Source organism: Podarcis erhardii, assembly GCF_964252035.2.
Source record: "Podarcis erhardii genome assembly, chromosome: 2".
NCBI lineage: Eukaryota > Metazoa > Chordata > Lepidosauria > Squamata > Lacertidae > Podarcis > Podarcis erhardii.
In genome coordinates, this window is record NC_138498.1 from 44,197,623 (window position 1) to 44,217,699 (window position 20,077).

At 47.1% G+C, this 20,077-nt stretch overlaps 1 protein-coding gene across 5 annotated transcripts in view; it reads right to left on the bottom strand.

Annotated features, from left to right (window-relative positions):
• Window positions 1-19,983, bottom strand: part of ADGRL1 (adhesion G protein-coupled receptor L1) — a 129,556-nt gene extending 109,573 nt beyond the window's left edge. For 3 of the 5 annotated variants that reach the window (XM_081850276.1, XM_081850278.1, XM_081850275.1), the window contains exon 1: window positions 19,361-19,983. The gene's annotated coding sequence lies outside the window, so the exon portion shown is untranslated. The remainder of the gene's footprint in view (window positions 1-19,360) is intronic. The other 2 variants (XM_081850277.1, XM_081850279.1) reach the window with 2 other exon arrangements.
• Window positions 19,984-20,077: the final 94 nt, after the last annotated feature.

Consider the following 20,077-nt stretch of genomic DNA (forward strand, 5'->3'; position numbering starts at 1 on the left):
AGTGAATGGTGCCATCATATCTGAAGGCACTGTAACCACAACTGCCCTGGCATATTTAGGTCAATGGTAAGATTCAAACTCTTTGCCCGCTAGCTAGCTTCAGGAGCTGCTGTACCAATTGCCAACAGCAGTAGGTTGTTTTCCAGTTCTGTGTCGCTCTACATTAATGCACAGTCACATGATTTGTAACTCTGGCCTATGGGGTACATGATGAAAAGGGGCAGAGAGAGTATTATTCATTCTCTCTTTCTCTTTCTCTCTCTCTCTCTCTCTCTCTCTCTCTCTCTCTCTCTCTCACACACACACACACACACACACAGAGCATTCCTAGCTTTGTGACAAATGTCCTTTTTTATGCTCAAGTAAAGACAACTACAGACTGATTGACAAGCCTAACTACAAACCTTGTTTACATCTCTCCGTAGTGGAAAGCTGCAAGCGCTGGCTTGTTGTAACTATCGGAGCGTTTTCACTTGGGGGAGAGTTAGGGTCATTTATGATTTATGTACCACCAAACCTCCTACTCCACCAACCCTTTTTAAAACAAAAATAAAAATAGCAGGTCTCTGCTGAAGCAGCGCACAATCTAACAAAGGCCCTTTTATCAGGAATTTCATGACACAGAACGTATGAGAATTTCCTTTGTTGCCACTGGCTTTCCAACCATGACTTTTGCCAGAGATGCACTTCCTGCTCACTGCTTTGTCAGAATGAAAAGGCAATGGTTGTTGTGTGCTCTGATTCATCGAAAACCAGTTGGGGATTGAGGCGGGCAACTGGTAGCTATAAATGACCCAAGAGCCCATTGGTACACGTTGTAGAGCATTGCTTGTAAACTTCATAGAACATACAGCATATTTTAATGATCTGTGATTCTGTTCCACGCTCTGGCCGTAACCATGCACAAAAATCATTCCCCTTCCTTCTTTTATAATCCAGCTGACTTGGGGCCAGAGGCAGTTGCTTCTTTAACCTGCATAGCGCCTGGCCCCCAAAGAGCAGGAGTGAAGTGCCAATAAAGTGGAACAGAAGGTCAATACTGTTTGAAAGCTCTGCAGTGGACAGAAGGAGACACTTTCATTTAAAGCTGCCCTGCATGCTTGGGGAGGATGGGTTGGCAGTCCAGCTAGGAAGGAGGAAGCCATGAGCCTTACATCATCCACCGGGCATCACAAGTGTGTGTGAAAGCTCTGCCATTACCTACCCAGCATCTTGCACAAGCTGCCCAAACAATGCATGGCTAAAGTATCATGAGTCTGGCCGAAATATTATGTTTGCATTTGTAAGCTGCTTTGAGCAACTCCTTTGCCGTGGGGCAACAGCAGGGTATAATTTAATTTAAAAGTAATTGTTTGTGGATTGTTGGTATATGTGAGAAAGTAAACCACAGCAAAGCGTAACACGCTCCAACCATCAACAGACTGGGAAGATTTAACTAACCCAGCTGCTTTCACTCAGCAGCCTGGGGGCTGCCTCCAAGCTACAACCCACAGCTGTTTCTCCCCTGTACAACCCTGTTCCTGAGCCCCAGTAGCATAGCATGGGATGCCAGCACCCAGGGCAAGGAAAGTATTCTGCCCCCCCCCCCGCCTAACTCCATACTGCCGGACGGAGCTGTGGAAGAGCAGCAGGACCTGCGTGTGCACCTCCTTGGGCTGGGGCTCCACCACAAGGCTTGCTGTCTACCCGCGTCTCCCACTGGTTGGGGATGTTGCACGGCCGAGGGATGTAAGAGCTCGCCCTCTCCCAGCTGCTGCTTGGCATGCTGCTCAGGTGAGGCATGCGGGATGGGGAGCACCTCCGGCTGGGATGGCAGTTGCAGGGGTATCCCTAATTTTTTTTGCATCCAGGCCAATAGCCCCACACACGCTATGCTTCTACCGATACCCGTTCCTTTCTCTCAACTTACAAAGGAACATAGGAAACTGCCTTATGCAGAGTCATACCATTGGTGCATCTAGCTCTGTACTGCCAACATTGTATGGTAATGGCATTCCAGGAAAGTTTTCCTCCCAAGCCCTACCTGGAGGTGCTGAGGACTGAACAGAGATCTTTTGCATGCAAAGCAGATACTCCACCTGTGAGCTATGGTGCTTTCCAAAGCACCAAAGGGGGGTTTAAGCCAGCAGATCGAGGGTTTTTTTATCTATACACAGCCAGCTTAAAGAGGAGGCTTCTTTTCTGAGAGATTATGGGGATGTGTGGTAGCAGATCACAACTCTTTGCTAAGCAAGAGAAAAGTGAAAACTCCCCCCCTTGCCTTTTCATTAAGAAGAATTTAGCTGTAACTGTCATCTATGCCCCAATTAAATATGTTCTTCATCCAAATTAGCCCTCAGACTTTCCTATCGCTGTGGAATATCACTTCCCTGAAATATTATTTCACTGGGGAGTGGGCTGGAAGAGATGACCTCTCTGCTTCTGCTTGTGCCTCGGCAGTGAATGATATTATTGACAGTAAGGGGGTGAACTTATTAAGAGTGAAAGGATCCCATTGAAAGTCAGGAACGCATTGCAACAGACTCTTCCCAGAATTGCCCTCTCTGATATCCAGCCAAAGTCCAAGCAAGCTGGAAAATAGCTGCACATCTGCAGAGTTCCAGCCTTTTGTGACAGATACAGCCAAAGAGTCTGGCACTGTGGCCCAACAGGCTCAATCAGTTTGCAAAACCCAAGCCTTGGAAAGTGTCCATCTCTGGAAAGGTTAACCCAAGGATGAGAAAACTGATATTCACTGCAAGATCTGCACCTTACACCAGGGAAACAACAACATTGGCTTGCTCAAACCCCAGCTTCTGTTGTGTGCCCAAAGGCACCCATTCTCAGGGTCAGCTCAACTGGCAAACCACTTAGGAGAAGAAACGGAAAGAGGCAGCACATCTTGGCACAGGACTGAGATGGGAAGAAGTGGTGTGAGAGCAATGTCTTAGACTGGCTTGACTCTATGGGAGCATGCAGTCCTGCAAGCACATGGCTTTCCATCCCTTTCCCCTGTTGCTGGGAGGAGTCAGAGGAACACATGTGGAAGGTTGAAGCTCTTACACTGCTAGCACCATTGCTTCCTCAAGGCTCACCTCCCCATTTATATGTTTGCAAACTTCAGGGACGCGGGTGGCACTGTGGGTTAAACCACAGAGCCTAGGGCCTGCTGATCAGAAGGTTGGCGGTTCAAATCCTCACGACAGGGTGAGCTCCCGTTGCTCAGTCCCTGCTCTTGCCAACCTAGCAGTTCGAAAGCACGTCAAAGTGCAAGTAGATAAATAGGGACCGCTCCAGCGGGAAGGTAAACGGCATTTCTGTGCGCTGCTCTGGTTTGCCAGAAGCGGCTTAGTCATGCTGGCCACATGACCCGGAAGCTGTACGCCGGCTTCCTCGGCCAATAAAGCGAAATGAGCGCCGCAACCCCAGAGTCAGTCACGACTGGACCTAATGGTCAGGGGTCCCTTTACCTTTAAACTTCAGATATGGAGGACATTAGTTCACTGTGTCTTTTTGGTAAGGACTTTACGCTAGTCACAAGATGCTGCTCCCACACAAACATACATATGCAACCAGAGTTACGTTTGCAAGTCTTCTTTGAAGACAAAAGGCTAGTATGACAAAGACCAAAAACTTTCTCTATCAGAAAAGGTATGGCATCCTTCTGTAGTTTAAGACCATGCCTCAAGACTGAAAACTCTCATTCAAAACAGGGAGCTGGACATAGCAAGATGGATGATTTATTCACCATCCCAGGTGTGGGGAAACTTTGGCCCTCTATGTGTTGCTGAACTACAGCTCCCATCATCCACAGCCTTGGGCTATGGTTGCTGGTAGGACTGATGGGAGCTGTTGCTCAGCAGCATTTGGAGGGTCCAAGGTTCCCAACACTTGCCCTAGACCAACCTTCTCCACTCTTGAGTAGAAGCAGCAGCTCCCCAGGGCTTGCATATCAGGAGGTTCTTGATGCTTCTATCCAGATGCCAATGATTGAACCTGGGACCTGCATGCAAAGGAGCACATGCTGACTTAAGGTCCTATCTCCTTCTCCTCCTCTTCTAAATATCATACTAATGAAAAAAAGAGAGCATTACTTGCCAAAGCAGCCTGTGATTTCTTGCAGTGCTCACCCATTTGAGGTAGTTTGCATTAGAGATTATTCTTCGGTCACAGCCCAACATAGTGGAGTTAGGAGAAACCAACTGCAGAAATACGTTTAGCACTTAGTATGTTCCCAGCAATCTTGCCATGATCAGAAGCTTGCTGTACAACAAAATTAGTGAAAAGTCCAAGTTAAAGCTAGGTAGCTACTGTAATTAACAGTAGATCAAATAGTATGCTTGAAACAGAACCTATTGCTCTGGAGCAAATTCCTAGCCACAGATAGCAGCTGGGGCAAGGGAGTTAAGAAGTCCTGAAAGCCAAGGCCACTCTGTGGGAGGTTAGCAGTGGGGGGTGGAGAGGGGCTAGGAAAGCAAAGAACTCAGAGCCTCGGCTGAAAGGTTCTCTTTTCCGCTCTGCCTCTCTGAGCACATTCAGCCCTGTCTGCAAGGTGAGTTGGGATCCCCTGGTGACAGGCAAGCAGGAGCTAATTAATGCTCATTAATCCACATGGCTCCTGCAGGGACCGGTCCTGGGAGCACTTAGTCAATGTTTACAGCTTGGCTTTACAGTTTTCAGTCAATGACCCTCTCAGCCTCACATGTGCGAGTGGAGTGAAATGTGTATATGTCACCTGCAGTCCTAGTGATCGGGAGGCAAGGCTCTGTTCACTGACCGGCCAGCACTGAGGGGCAATGGGCAAGGAAGCCAAGGCTCCTGGGTCTTACGATCCATGATGCCATGTGGCATGGGAGTACTGTGGGGGGCAAGCTCCCCATACAGCAAGTGGCTTCATGGACAGGCCATTTTCAGGATGGCAGGTCGATCCCCCACCCCCGTTTCTCAAAGGTAGGCCTGCAGGAAAATAGTGGCTCTCTTCTTTATAGACTGGCAACTAATGGTGCCAGCTGTAAAGTGTTCAGCCGTAGGTTAGGCCTTCCAGACTTGTTTTGTGCTACGGCTCCCATCCTCCTATTCGCTGATGGGAGCCAGAGTCCAGCACAATCTGAGGAGCAAAATATTGGCAAACCTTGCAAAAAAAACCAAACAAACCTACAGTTGCATCACAAGGTATCAAAGTGGTAAAGAGCTGAGTTTCCAGCTCTGTTGTTCTTGCTCCAACTTACACCCTTCTAGGACAAAAGAAAGTTGGTGTACATCACACAACAAGTGTGCTCATCCTTGTCTTCCCGCCCCCAGCAGCAGGAAGGGAATGTGCTGCTTTGTCAGAAACTCAATTAGGACACTCCCCCCCCCACCAAACACTCTGAGCCCCTGACCAAATTAAACTGGAGCTCTTCTCCCCAGCTTGGCTCCAACCAATTATCGCCATAATCACGTCTGCGCCCAGTTATCCTATCAATTAGCCGCAGCCTTTGCAGAGAAGCGGGTGGGAGCTATGGATGGGAAGATTGCTGAGGAAGAGAAAGGGATGGATTGGAAGGAAGGTGGAAAAGTTAGGTGGAGAGGGTGAAGAGAACAAGGGGAAAAAAGGTAAATGAGAAGCAATTGTTTGTGTTTTTCAATAATTAGCTACAGTTGTCAGCATCGCTACTAAGATGCCACTGTCATGCTGTGTGATTGGGGCAGGTATTTATACAAAAGAACCCACGGAACCCTGATGGGCATCTATCTGCCTTGGAGGAATTTATACTGGCAACTTTTGTTCTCTAGTCACACTCATTTGTATATTAAAATACAGAGATAGCCTAAACCAGAAGAACATGTTTCTTGAGCTAACTAATGACCAGAGAGCTGGATATAAGATTCTGAGCTAGGCAGAGCTCTTTTGGGGGCAGAGCTTTGACTCAAAGCAATTTTTTTAAATAAAAATGAATTAAGTCACTTCTCTGAGCTGAGGTTGATGCAGTGAACTAGGGAGGTGGTGTGGTGTAGTGGTTAGAGTGCTGGACTAGGAACAAAGAGACCCAGGTTCAAATCCTCACTCAGATGTCAAAATCACCTGGCCTGCCCCCTCTCCTCAGCCTAACTTAAATTGCAGAGTTGTGATGATAACACAGTGTGGCAATGACCATATGTGCTGCGTGAAAGAAGGGGGGAATAAAAGCAGTAGAGTCTTCCCTTAAAAAAAGGAATAGGTTGGCCTAATTCAGGAAGGGGGAACTTGAGGGCTGGGGGACATTTGCAGCCCTGAAGGCCTCTCCATACAGACACACACGCCATCCCCAGGCCACATCCTTCACTGGTCCTGCTCTGTGCCCTCCTTGACTGCTTTTGCCTGGCTGACAGGTTTCCTTTAACTGAGATAATGCCTGGTGCTTGCCTGGATAAAAATACAGTGGTGCCTCGCAAGACGAAAAGAATCCGTTCCACGATTCTCTTCGTCTAGCAGTTTTTTCGTCTTGCGAAGCAAGCCCATTGACAGCTTAGCGGATTAGCACTATTAGCGGTCTAGCGGCTTTTAGCGATCAGCTGTTAAGCGGCTTATCAGCGGAACAGCTGATAAGCGGCTTAGCGGCTTAGGAAAGGGGGGGGAGCGGAAAAAAACCCGCGGGAACTCGCAAGATTTTTTCGTCTTGCAAAGCAACCCCATAGAGAAATTTTCCGCCTCCAAAACGGAAAACCCTTTCGTCTAGCGGGTTTTCCGTCTTGCGAGGCGTTCGTCTTGCGGGGCACCACTGTACTGTGTGAGGTGGAGGGTATGTTTGGAATCCTCTAACTTTTGCATGGCTGGAATTTACCCTACAGTGCAAAAGCAAAAGTTGCATTTATTGCTCTGTGCACTTTTTATCTCCCTTCCCGCTGCTATGGAGGAATGTGCCTTCCCACCACCTCCATGGCATAAATAGAGGCTGTTAACTACAGCCTTGTGAGTAAGTCCAGAAGTTACTGGCCTGCAAAGAAACGCTTTTAGCCTGCTGTGGGCTGGCAAAGGAGGGCTAGAGCTCCATCTCTCCTGCAACGGCCCACTGTATGACTGGGCTGTGCAAGCAGGAGGGGGCTTCCATCCTCTCACTGCCTGCATGGTTTCTATCCTGGATGCAGAAGAGGGACAGAGTGCTCCATTCCTCCTCCGCCAACCAGCCTTGCTCTTCTGCTTGCCTGCAATTCCTATGGCTATCAAACAACTGTTTAAAAACATGGTTGGTTAATAAGATTACCAGCACACAACCTTCACAAGGTAGAAGGTTACACATCCACTTACCACTTTACCTGCAAATAAGATACTAAACATTTTTATAAGATGCCAATTTGGGGCGCAGTGGGAGGATCAAGATATTGGTTCCTTTTCCCTAAAACCCTGTGTATTCCTATTTTTTATTTTTATTTTACTCTCAGTCCCTATTCATGAAGAGTTCTTAAAAGCTCACTCATTTTAAAAAATACAGATTCGGAAATATATCTTCCCTTCATCTAAAAAAGGGCCAGAGATACAGAGGAAGAATTCTGGAATGTACAGTATCTTATTGCTATAAGGGAGTCTTCATTGAAAGATGGAAAGCTGCCTTCATATGCCCAGACTTTAGATGTTCAAGGCACATCTAAAAGCAGTACTTCAACAACCATCATCCCGCACTACTGGTCATGCTAGCTGGGGCTGATGGGAGCTGGAGTTCAACAAGGTCTGGTGGGCCATGGGTTTCCCACCTCTGTTCTGAAGAGTGGAACTACTGGCCATGTTGTGCAGTTTGTCCAGCTGAAGCCAGCCTGAGTAAGGTCCATAGCTGCCACAGTGACCTCTCAGTACTAGCACTGCCACTGTGTACTGGCTAGAAGTATGTGGCTACTGTCCCCAAACATTTCTTTGGCAGCAGAACAGGTCCTTTGCTAAAGTGCCATGCATTTCTGCTCAGCTGAGCTATCCCAAGCCTGGGGAAAGCAAGAGAGCTGAAAGAAAAATGTAAATACCAAAAAATATTCCTGCCTGCTGCTAGGGTACGAGGGAAACAGGACCCCTCACTCTGCAGGGAGCCCTCTTTCCTCAGCTAAGGGACATCTCAGGGTATAGTAAGTCTCTTTTCCATTACTCACCATAAGACACTGGAAAAAGAAGAGCAATATGTTGAAAGACAATCCCTTAACCATGATATGAGCCCATTTGAGCTCCAAAGATTGTGTCATCCCAAGGCAGATTGTGGAACAACGGCAAAGAGTTGGGAATGTGATCTCACTGTCTCAGGCCTATACCAAGACACTTAGCTGCCTGAGGCAAAGGGCAAGATGGCCTCCCCTATTCTACATACAGAAGTCAACTAGACTGGCAGTGGAATCTCACTGACAATGAGATAACATCCTCCACTGTACCTCAGGGCAGCAGACCAACTTATAAGGTGCAGGGAAGGCCACACCACACTCACAAATATGTTGTGCCACCCCCCAACTCCACCTGTGTCCATCACTCTGCTTAATGACAAGGCTGACCTTGCACTTTCTATGCCTGTAAAGTCAGTGTAACAGGGGGACTTGGGTAGGTAGTGGGGCTAGTGAGAAGTAAAGGAAAAGTGTGAGTCTCTGAAATTATAGGCCAGTTAGCTCAATGCCTTCTCCTGGTGGAAATCATTAATAAAGGAAAAATTATTAAGCATATAGTCATGCTGGAGAAAAATCAGCATGGCTTCTGAAAAAGTTAATCCTGTTGCCACCATCTTTGTTGGGCTCTTTGAGTTCAGATCCAGCCCTACCATTAGGCGAGGTGAGCCACCAGTCTCAGACAGACAGTGAGTTTTTGCACACACTCACTCTCTCTCTCTCTCCCATATCCACCCACGAGTGATTGAGCTGCTGTCAGTGTCAGTGCTGCTGAGCATGCAGCTCCAGGTGTAAATGAGCTGGACCAGGGGTCAGCAAACTTTTTCAGCAGGGGGCCGGTCCACTGTCCCTCAGACCTTGAGGGGCCAGACTATATTTTTTTTGGGGGGGGGGGGAATGAATGAATTCCTATGACCCACAAATAACCCAGAGATGCATTTTAAATAAAAGGACACATTCTAATCATGTAAAAACACCAGGCAGGCCCCACAAATAACCCAGAGATGCATTTTAAATAAAAGGACACATTCTACTCATGTAAAAACACGCTGATTCCTGGACCGTCTGCGGGCCAGATTTAGAAAGCAATTGGGCCGGATCCGGCCCCCGGGCCTTAGTTTGCCTACCCATGAGCTGGACTGTCACGTCCCCCTTTCATTGTGTGGCTACAAGCTGCAACAGAACTGGACTCAGCTAGGCTCAGCTGGCCTGGTCCCCCCCTTACTTCAGCTCCAGGGCAAAAAGTCTTAAGTCTCACTCAAGCCAAGGGAGCGAGTGGCAAGGAGAAATTGGCTGCTGAGTGACTGTGAACAAACTGGAGTGGCTTCCTATCACTCAGGAAAAAACCTAAGTTGATGCCAGCTCCTCACTCTGCTTTCCTCTCTGTTAGAAAAGGTGAGCAGCGTGGCCCAACTCTCTTTTCCTTCCTGCCCTCAACCATTACCCAGTGATTTAAGAGAGTAAACATGCATAGGATTAATCTGCAAGCCAAGGTAGAGCAGACAATTTGAAATTTAAAGCGTTCAGTTCTTAAAGGAAAGCTCTTTTAAGACAATTACCGGTATTTATATTGTTCACTTATATAATACTGCAATCCTACCAAGTCAACTTTGTGTTATATATACTATGTTTATTCCTCATGACTGTCTCATGCTTGGGGTTACCCAGTAAATTTGATGGACAACTAATTCTTCTTCACGTAACACATCAGCTTATTGCAATTTTGTGCCACATGGTGAGGTGATGTAAGAGGTTCATAAGACAGGACTGATCCAGTGTCCAAACTTAGTGCAGTGGTACCTTGGTTTAAGAACAGCGCTGTTTACGAACTATTCGGAATTCGAACTCTGCAAAACTGGAAGTAGTGTTCCAGTTGGCGAACTTTACCTTGGTCTACGAATGGAAGCCAAATGGTGGAAGGGGACCAGTGGTGGGATTCCTCATTAGGGAAAGCGTGGCTCAGTTTAAGAACGGCTTTGGTTTAAGAACAGACTTCCAGAATAGATTAAGTTCGTAAACCGAGGTACCACTGTAGTTGTGGAATAAGAGAAGTCCTCTTAGGAATTGGCAACTGAGTAAAGAACAGGAAGCAGAAGGTAGGAATAGATTGTTATTTCCCACTGTGGAATAGTGTAAGAAATAAGAGCCCCCCAAGGATCTGTATTGGAGCTGGTGCATTTCATCTTGTTCCTAAACGTTCTGAAGTTAGGAGTGAGCAGCGAGGTGGCCAAGTTTACTGATGAAACCAGATCATTTAGGATGTGATTAGCTCCAAATGTCTCTCTCCAAAATGAGTGAATGGGCTATAACATGGCAAATGTGGTTCCATGTGACTTAGTGAATGTGCTGTTGGGACAATACTGTGGCAAGAGATTTCCTCCCAAAGTGGTGTATAAATCTGCTAAATAGATGAGACAAAAAGATAATCCTAATTTCCCACAGGAGGGAAAGCTAGACCAGGAGGCCTTTGGTCTGATCCAGGTGTCTCATGTTCATTATCACATTCACATTGTATTGATTTCCTAACACTTTATATCCCTCGTTTCTTCCTCCAAGGTGGTATACATGTAGCTCCTCGGTGATCTCCCACCTAAGTACAGGCTAGACCCAGGCTTGCTTAGCTTCAGCAAGATGGGAGCCTCATCTGCCTTCAGACCATACCATGAAAGTCACAAGTTTGGTAGGCTTACCATAATTTTTCATTGGCCTTATATTTAAGTATCTCTTCTATTATGCTCCATTTCTTTGGTATGTCAGTGGGCCAACTGGCTACAGTGCTTCCTACAACAAGGAAGGCAGCTTCACCATACTGTCCTACAGTCTAGAAACAGCTTGTGACAGATAGCAACTTTTGAGACCATCTCCAAGCATTCTCCAAGGCTACTTGTAGCACAACACTCCCTAGGCTGATCTTGGATCAGCAATGACCATAGGTACCATATCCCTCTATTCTGCCTCTTCTTCTCCTTTGAACGACTGCATCAAACCATTTCTACAACTCCGGGGCATCCATCACTATTCCCTCTCCCCTTCTTTTTCATGGAGATCCCAAAGCAAGCAGGAAGGACTGAATTTATAATTCCACTCTAAATAGGTTTCACCCATATCCTACAGCTCAGTCATCATTAGGGGCCTTCACCAGGCCAGTTTTGAATCAGCTGAACCAGGTGCATTTTTAAACTCAATATCACTGCTAGGCGAGAAGCAATTTCACATTTGCATGCATGATAATCAACACATGCAAATAAGCAATAGTATAATTCTTTTCTTCTTCTTAGAGCAATAACAACCTTAACTAATCATCCTTTCGCAGGAAGTTAACCTCTTGCTTGCCTGAAGAGATGCAAAGATACATAGGTATTGGCAGATTGGGTTTGCCAAAAGGGAAACTGACACCAAAAGCACATATTGAAACTCTCTCATGCTCCTTCTACTTATGTGTGAATATCATTGCTATGATAAAAAGTGTAACTATGGGATAGAAAGTACTACAGAAGCCTTATTCATTTGAATGTAGAGCCTAACCAATGTGTCAAGCAGTGAAGTGGAAGATCTAACTTAACCACTATCCTTTCCATGGCTAGCCATAAATATCTTTAGTGGTACCTGACACAGTGAAATGCATTGTTGTAGGAAGGTAACAGACACTCTCTCCCCCTCTCTCTGTTTTTCATTTATTTGTTGCATTTATATAGCAGCCCGTCAATAAATACTCGCTGGGTGACTTACAAATCAATGTTAAAAATACAATATATAAGAATTAAAATAAACATTACAAAACAAAAGACGGGTTAAAAAAACTTTCATTGCAATAGGGCCAGCACGAAACAGTTCAGATTCAAAATGCAATGAAAATTCTTGGGTGAATAAAAATGTATTTTTCACCATAAAGAAGGTACCAGGTGAGCCTCTCTGAGGAGAATATTCCATAGCTAAGGGGCTATTGCTCCCTGACAGCCCTCCTCCATTTAACTTGGTGGGGGCACCCAGACTAGAGATCGAAAGAGCATCTTAAGGTTCAGGTAGGCATTTATGAGTGTATTTGAAAAGGCCCCCTCCTGGTCTGAGGGGGCCATGGGTGAGAAACAGCTCACGGGTGGCACCATTACCTCACCACCACTTCTCCTTCCAGAAGACTTTTGCTGCAGTTCTGCTCCACCAGGGCAGGCAGTCATGGTCAAGAGCTACCCCCACAATACTCTGAACAGCATTGCCGGCAGCTGCTTCCATTTAAATTTCCCACAATGCCCCCGACGTGGTGTTACACTGGTACATTGCAGGAAATTAAAATAGTTGACTCAAGCCTACAAAAAACAAAAATAAAAAGGATTGGAGTTGTTATTGTTTTTGTGGAGTACAAAGGTCCATGGTGGGCCCTGCCAGGGCATGGGACTTCTCCAGCAGCTGCCCGAGGGTGCCAGAAGACAACACCAGTCCTGCTGAAAGATCTGGGGTGTGGAACCAAGGAAGGGGAGTTTGGAGCCCACTACCGAAATGGTTGAAAACTACGAGAGAAGACTAAAAATGAAGACTATGAGAACAGATGATCTGGCTATGGATAGGTTGGTCTTAGATACTGTCTGGTGATAACAGACAGGACAGGGGAGGAGAGGAGGATGAGGCTATCCCCTCCCTCCCATTTGTCTGCATCACCTCCAAGCAGATTGCCATTCCTTAATCATCCCCAGCATATTATTCTAATCCCCAAGCACTTGCTGACACGGGGAAAAAAGGAAAGACTCCTCTGCTGTGCTGATCACAGGAAAGTGCATGACAAAAGAGACAGTGTATACACGTGAGTGATGGAGGGCATGTACACAAGCACATGCATGCTGAAGAGAACATGGGTGGAGTTGCACATTTTTGTGTGTGCGTGCGCTCACACACAATCATGTAGGCATGTGTGTGAGCAGTCACTAATATATTCAGTGCCACTGCAGAAGGCCCTCGGGGGAAATATCCCCCCCCCATGCTGAACACGAGACAGGTAGCGCAGCTTCAGAAATTGGCTGCAGACGCCCACACGCTCCCCAGCTAAATAATAATCATTAAAATAAAAACCTCTTCTATATACAATCTAAGAAAAAGCCACCCACACATTGTAGGAACGGAGGAAGAGAAAATACTTTATTATTATTTAAATAATTGCTCCCTACCCCTCCCCTGCCTGCATCCCATGGTCTGTCTGCACAACAAGCCATCAGATGCCAGACTGCTGCCTCTGTTCTCTTGGAAAGTCAAACTCCTTAACTCAAAGGAAACACTTGGTGGCTTGCAAATGGCTGACATCTCTGTAGGAATCTGCATCCCACATGATCAGGCTTGGAAGGGAATTCTTCTTGTCACATCAGTCGTTCTGGACAGGGACACACACACACACAACCCCCTGGGCTTATAGGAGCTGGTGAGGTTTCTCAGGGAAGGTTGTGCCTATGCAGGGAGATGCTGATTTAGATTTGGTTGAAGAGCTCCCTGCTCAGAGGCATTTTTGTGCTGCAATGTCAGTTTCAGAAGATGGCCTTCTTTAAAAATAACAGGATACTGGCTCCGGGCAAATGCCACAGGCTCACGTAAGGGAAGGCCCTGTCACAGGGGCTGCAGCACAAAGGTGCTTGGCAAAAGGCTACACACCTCCAGCTGGCGTTCATCAGCACCGTTTCCATTCATTTAAGAGAGGCAATGCTGATTTATATCGGCCGGGGGGACCCAGCTGTATTGGCTCCTGAAAAGGGAAGGCAACTCAAACCAAACTGGGGCCAGGGTCCATTTGCACCAAGCTACAAAACGAACTGTACTTGTAACCTACCACATACAGCACACTCCACAGCTGCAACGAAAACGGAGGCATGGTTTTCAGAGGGCAAAATGGATCCATGCATCAGATGGAAGAGGACACTTACTTCAGGCCTGCATTTTTCTCACCCCCACCCTCCTTCATATACTTGGGTTAGGGAACTCCTCCCTACTAGAACAAAGGAAATCTTGGGGGAATCCATTTTTGGACCATATTACTAAAAGTGAAAGAATCTGCTGCTTACCAGATGGGAGTTAGCAAATAGGGGCTTTGGAAAGGACTTGTTTTTCACAATCCAAACTTTATTTTCAATTCCAAAAAGAAACTGTACACCTCCAGGGGAAATAAATAGCATCCATGGAAACACCCTCCAGTGTTACAATATTCAAGGGGGGAAATGAAATCTTCCTGGCCTCTGGATGCTAAGTTGGATGCTTATGACTGGAAAGAGTCTATCTAAAAATATCATTTTTCATGTATTTATTGTTTGTCTCCAAAGCACATAGCACGTATTATCCACTAGATGCAGGATACATCCTAGCTGAATTTGAAAATTTATAATATGGGCCCAAATATCCTCATCCTCCATGCAAACAACAGAATCCTGCATTTAGGGCCCTTTACACACAGCCCCCTGGACTCATTTGACAGAATGGGGCCTATGCCCAGCAAAGCACCTTCAAAAGTAGCTGCAGTACTTGGGGTACAATTAAGCCATGGCAAATGCAGGAATTAAAGTCATGCACGACACTCTGTGGTTTGTAAGGAGGGTGGGCATATGCTTGCGCATATTACAGGACAAAAGAGATTCACTCATCTTCCTCCATTAGTTTTCTGGTGGGTAAAAAGTACTATGTGCTTTATAGGCAGCTGATAAATACATGGGGCTTCCAAAAACCAGGGATGTGCTCCCAAAAACACTGTAAAGGTATAAACAATCTCCCTTCCTCTCATCATACTAGGATGTTTATCGGATGCTTTCAATGAGTTTGCAGATATGAAAAGGGCTAGGATTATTACTTGAATTTCAGTTGCACCTAGATTATCTTTCCAATTGGTGCCATATTATCACAGCAAGAGACCATCTTTGATCTCAAGGAATATACATCCTGAGTAGAGGGGAAAAGAAGGAAAGGAAATATGACCAATTTTATATCAATTACAGATATTTTCTGACATAATGAGGCCCAACCTAAAATTTTGCCCCTCTAGCTTATCGGAGTCACTGAACATGAATAACGGCCGGCATTGTAGAGCCTTACAGGCCCATGGCATGGAATTCATGGCTGGAACTACCCATCCCAATTCAGATTGGCATTCCTGCCCCAAAAGGTCTCCGGGTATATAGGACAAGTCATCAGCTCAGGACCGCAATACCTCAAGGACCACCCCTCCCCATATGAACCAACCTGTGATCATCATCTGAGGCCCTTCTTTGTGTACCCTCTCTATGAGAGGCCCAGAAGGTGGTAACATGAGAATGAGCTTTTTCTGCAGTGTGGAATGTTCTTCCTAGGGAGGCTTGCCTGGCACTTTCATTACAAATCTTGAGATGTCAGGCAAAAATATTCCTCTTCTCCTAGGCCTTTGGCTAATTAAACAATTATGCCCTTTTAAATTGGGAGGGGGGGTTGTTTTGTTTGTTATTATGGTATGCATGTTTGTATTACTATGATGTGTATTTTTGTGTTTTTATATTGTAATTTGCCCTGTGGTGAAGGGCAGTTAGAAATTAAATAAATAACAAAAATAATATGATCCTACCTCTCTGTCCAATCACTTTCTTAAATAAGGCCAATGCAAGCAAGACACGGGTAAAGAAAAGCAGCTCAGCAGCCTAACATCCAAAGGGGGAGGTAAAAAACCAAACCGTGTTACTATTTGGGGGGCACCTAGAATGAAGGTCTCATTCCCACAAGAACATAAGAAGAAAGCCGTGCTGCATCAGACCAAAGGCCCATCTACTCCAGCTTCCTGTGTCCCATAATAACTGCAAGGAGGACATGAGAGCAATAGCCCACTCCAGCTCTAGTTTTCAGAGCATGCTGCCTCTGAACCTGCAATGACTGGTACCCATTAATATAGTTTTCCTCTTGATGCTCACTCAGTGTTTGGGACTTGCAAAATACTTCCCAAGCCTTTGTTCCAAAAACATGCCCCACCCCACATACAACATCATAGAGCTCAGGATTTAACCAGTTTTCAATAATGCAGGGTGAACCTCTAGATCTTATAAAAAATGTAGTAACTTTCCCTCACCCCACAGGGACTCCATACAGCCAATCGAATCACACTAGAGGGAAGAACTTCCAGGTTAGGAGTCACAACTCTCAGGTACACTTAAACCCCAGCGCATCTGATGTTTGCAATTAAAGATTGGCAATAGCGACAACCTGCCTGTTAAGAGATTCAAAAGGAGCCCAGGTGTTCTGGATTCCAAATCTCCCAAACCCAAACGAACATTCCACAATTTTTCTCAATATGTCTTTCGAGACAGACAGATGTCATCCAACCAGTGAAGCCTAGCCCATGATCATTCTGGTTCCAGAAGGGTTTTAGAAGGGGTGTTTGTCTTTCTTTTTTTCCCCCTGGGTTTTTTGTTTGTTTGTTTGTTGTTTTGCTACACAAATGTTCTGAAAGCTTCTAAAGCATCTCCTGAACTACATTGCCTCTAACTACCCTAGGAATGCTCAAACAGCAGTGAACTGGTGCCTTTCTTTACCAATATTCTCAGGGGTTCAGCTGCATGGATATTTGATATACAATATGTTGTGAGATGCTCTCAAACCGGAGACTTGCAGGTGGAGACTTGCAAGTACCCTCTATTGGTCCAAGCAATGATTTCCTTGTTTTGTGAAGAGATGATTAAAGATGAGGAGCAAGACCGGAAACGGAGGACCGAGTCAGACCATTGCAGGGGGGGTTCATCCTGCTCAGTACTGTCTACACTGGCTGGCAGGAGTTCTCTGGGGTTTCTCCTACCTGGAAATGCCACAGACTGAACCAGAGGCCTTCTGCATGCATGGCAGATGCTCCACCACTGAACTATGGCTCTTCCCCAGGCAAAAAAAAAAAAAGCGGGGGTGGAAAATCAGAGCAGAATTAAAACCTTTAGCAGTGCGCTGAACAACCTTCCTTTCTTCCTCTCCAAGTGCCAAAATGAGAGGGTTTCGTCAAGCCAGGCCAACTTCTGTCTCCTGCTGGCAATTCCTTCCTTTCAACACAACCCTCATATTCTGTTATTCCCCAAAGATGTTTTACAGCTCCTCGTTTGATTCACCTTTGCCAAGAGAGACAGCACTGTGAAGAGACATTCACGGGGGGGGGGGGGGATATACCATTCAATCACTGCTGAAAGCAGAAAGCAACCACAGGAAATTGGTCCGGGAGGGAGGGCCTTATGGACAATAAATTTGGGGAGAGGCAGAAAAGAGAGGAGGATGGAGCGATTACTAACAGGTTCTTTATCTGATCATCCATTCCCCCTTCATCCATCCATCTGTTCATCCTTCATCTATTCCCCCCACCCCCCCTTGCCACGTCTGTATCTGTCAATCTCTTCTCACTCGCCTTTTGCTAATCGTTCTGTGTCTACACACAGAGAGAGAGCCCCTTCTCAATCCATCTTATTTCCCAATGGTAAATAAATAAATAAATAAATCTTTCCCCAGCCTGTTTATTTCCCAACTGAGGGAAGAGCTCCCAGCATCCTATCATAATAAGGCTGGACCTGTTCACCTCCCTCCACCTTCCACCCCTTTGGAAGAATTTGAAATCTAACTGGGTTTGCAGCAATCATCAATCTAACCATTCTGCTTTTTCCACCATACTGGTTTGGGGAAATAATGCTAGTTTAAAAGAATCTCCTGTCCTTCTGAAATAGGAGGCAGCCTTAGACCAGAAAGCTATTGGCAGGGAAAGATGTGAATAACCAACACTAGTGGAGAATGGTTGGGGGGGGATGTTATATGATTGTGGATGCAGTAATTTAAGAGTATCAGGTACATTTCTTCTCGATTATCTCCCTCCCTGAATTCTCTGGCGGCTCTTTCCTTTACATGGGTCAATGGGAATCGGGGAGACATTATACAAGGTGCCCATTGATTCAGAGAACATCCTGACTAGAGGGAGCAAAATGAGATCAGGGCCCCCGGTGCCACAGAATCGGACTCCCAGACAAATTCCCAGCTCAGGGGACCCACCAGCCGCCCCGAAGGTGGGCTGCTTCCAGAAGGGCCTGGCCTGAGGTGAAGTAAGGGGCACATCAGCCCGCCCCCAGAGCGAGATGCTCGTCGGCTGCGGGGGCGGGGTGGGCATCGAGGGGGGTGGTTGGCAAAGCCCAAGAGCCATCGCAGCAAGCCAATGCGCCCCCCCCCGCCTGATTAACCATTCCGCCTGCATCCTCCTCCCATCTTGAAACTGTACGTGGGAAAAAGGAGATGCGCGCGCGCGCACGTGTGTGTCTGTGTGTCCGCCACCTCCTCCTCCGCCTCCTATAAAGCGTGTCTGTTACATAAAGACACGTATCAGGGAAATTTGGAGGAGGGGAAAACATTACAGGGGACGGCAAAGGGGCAGCTACTACCACGAACCTGTCCTGGTTCCGGCTCCCCCCCCCCTCCTGCAGCAAAATTGACCAGATTGGAGGGGTGGGGAGGCAAGGATAAGAACAGAGACAAGATCTGGAGAAAAAGCCCTTCCCTCCTCTTTGTGCATTACGGTATTTGGAGGGTAATGGCTCTTTTTCTCAACCCCCCAACTCCACCCCCGCCACATATATACAAAAGGCGTGCTGTTGTGTGTGGCGGGGGGAGGAATACCGCAGTAACCGCGACGAGGGGAAGGGAAGGGGTGTTTTTTTAAAATTTTTATTTTTGCAGATGGCTTTGTCTTGAGCAATACGCAGACCCAGCGGAGGACAAGCGGCCGCCTCATCCGTGGGCGGAAAAAGGACCTCCGCATTTGCAGAGCCTGTCCGATCACAAAATCTCCGGAGAAAATGCGGAGGGGGAGAGAGAGAGGAGGAAATGGTCCCTTCCTCCCAGCCTCGTAGTCCAGTCAGCATCATCCCCCCCTCCCCCGTCCAAGTCTCTGTAGCGCAAAGAAAGCCTGTCTGTGAGAAACGCTAACCAAACATCAGGTCCACCAACATAGACCCAAACCACCGGGGAGCGGGCAGATCTCAAGGCGAGGACCGCTCAGGTTTCCAAACAAATAATAAAAAAAGATTGCACCTCCTACTTCCTCTCACACACCACCACCACCCCAATTTAAAATGAAACCTGTGCCAAAGCCACCAGCACCTCCCGCCTCTCAAATAAAGCCTCGCCATCAGTCCGATTTAGCCAGGTGTCCGAAGCCAGCAAGGGTCATCGATGAGAAACCGGGGGGGGGGTGGAGATAGGCAAGGCTCGCCAGCCCAGTCCCCCCCCCCACCCGGCCACCAGCACGCCAACCCCACGCGCAATCCCCTGAGAAGACAAGCCTCGTCTTTACCTTCTGCGATCCAGCCCCGTCGGGTTCCTCCATTCAGGGATCCCTAATCCATCCCGCCGCCAGGACGGCAGGGCTTGAGCCCCCTCAGGTATTCGGAAACACGAGGCGATCGGATGCGTGATGCGCGATCTCGATCTTCTTCCGATTGCTCCCCCTTGGGGCGTCGATTTCAGAGAAACGTGGAAAAGGGGGGCGCGCACACACACACCCCACACTCACACATACACACACACACACAAAACACGACGCGTCCTGATCTCGGATTGTTTTGCCCCTGGAGGGACGGCGAGTTAAAGAGCAGGGACGAGAGGAGAGAGATGGAGCGTTCTGTTATAAATCAAGCGCCGTCCCTTTTTGTTGGCTTTTTTTTTTTTTTGGTGGGGTTTAATTTTTTTGTTTGTTTGCAGCCGCCCCCTCCCAAAATAGCAGAAGGGAGGGGAGAGGAGGAGGAGGGAGGCAGGCAGGCAGAGAAGGGGCCAAATCAAAGCCCTCCTTCCCCCGATGAGATGTCACTGGCGGACGCCTCCAGCCGGCGAACCGCCTCGCCTAGCAATGCGAAAGGAAGTCTTAAAATATATCCATCCGTGGAAAGCAGTCCGGGCATTTTGGAGACGGTGGAGGCAAGCGAAGCGAGAGCCACCCCCACCCCCGATCTCTCTCTCTCTCTCTCTCTCTCTCTCTCTCACACACACACACACAGGCGCGCGCGCGCGCGCT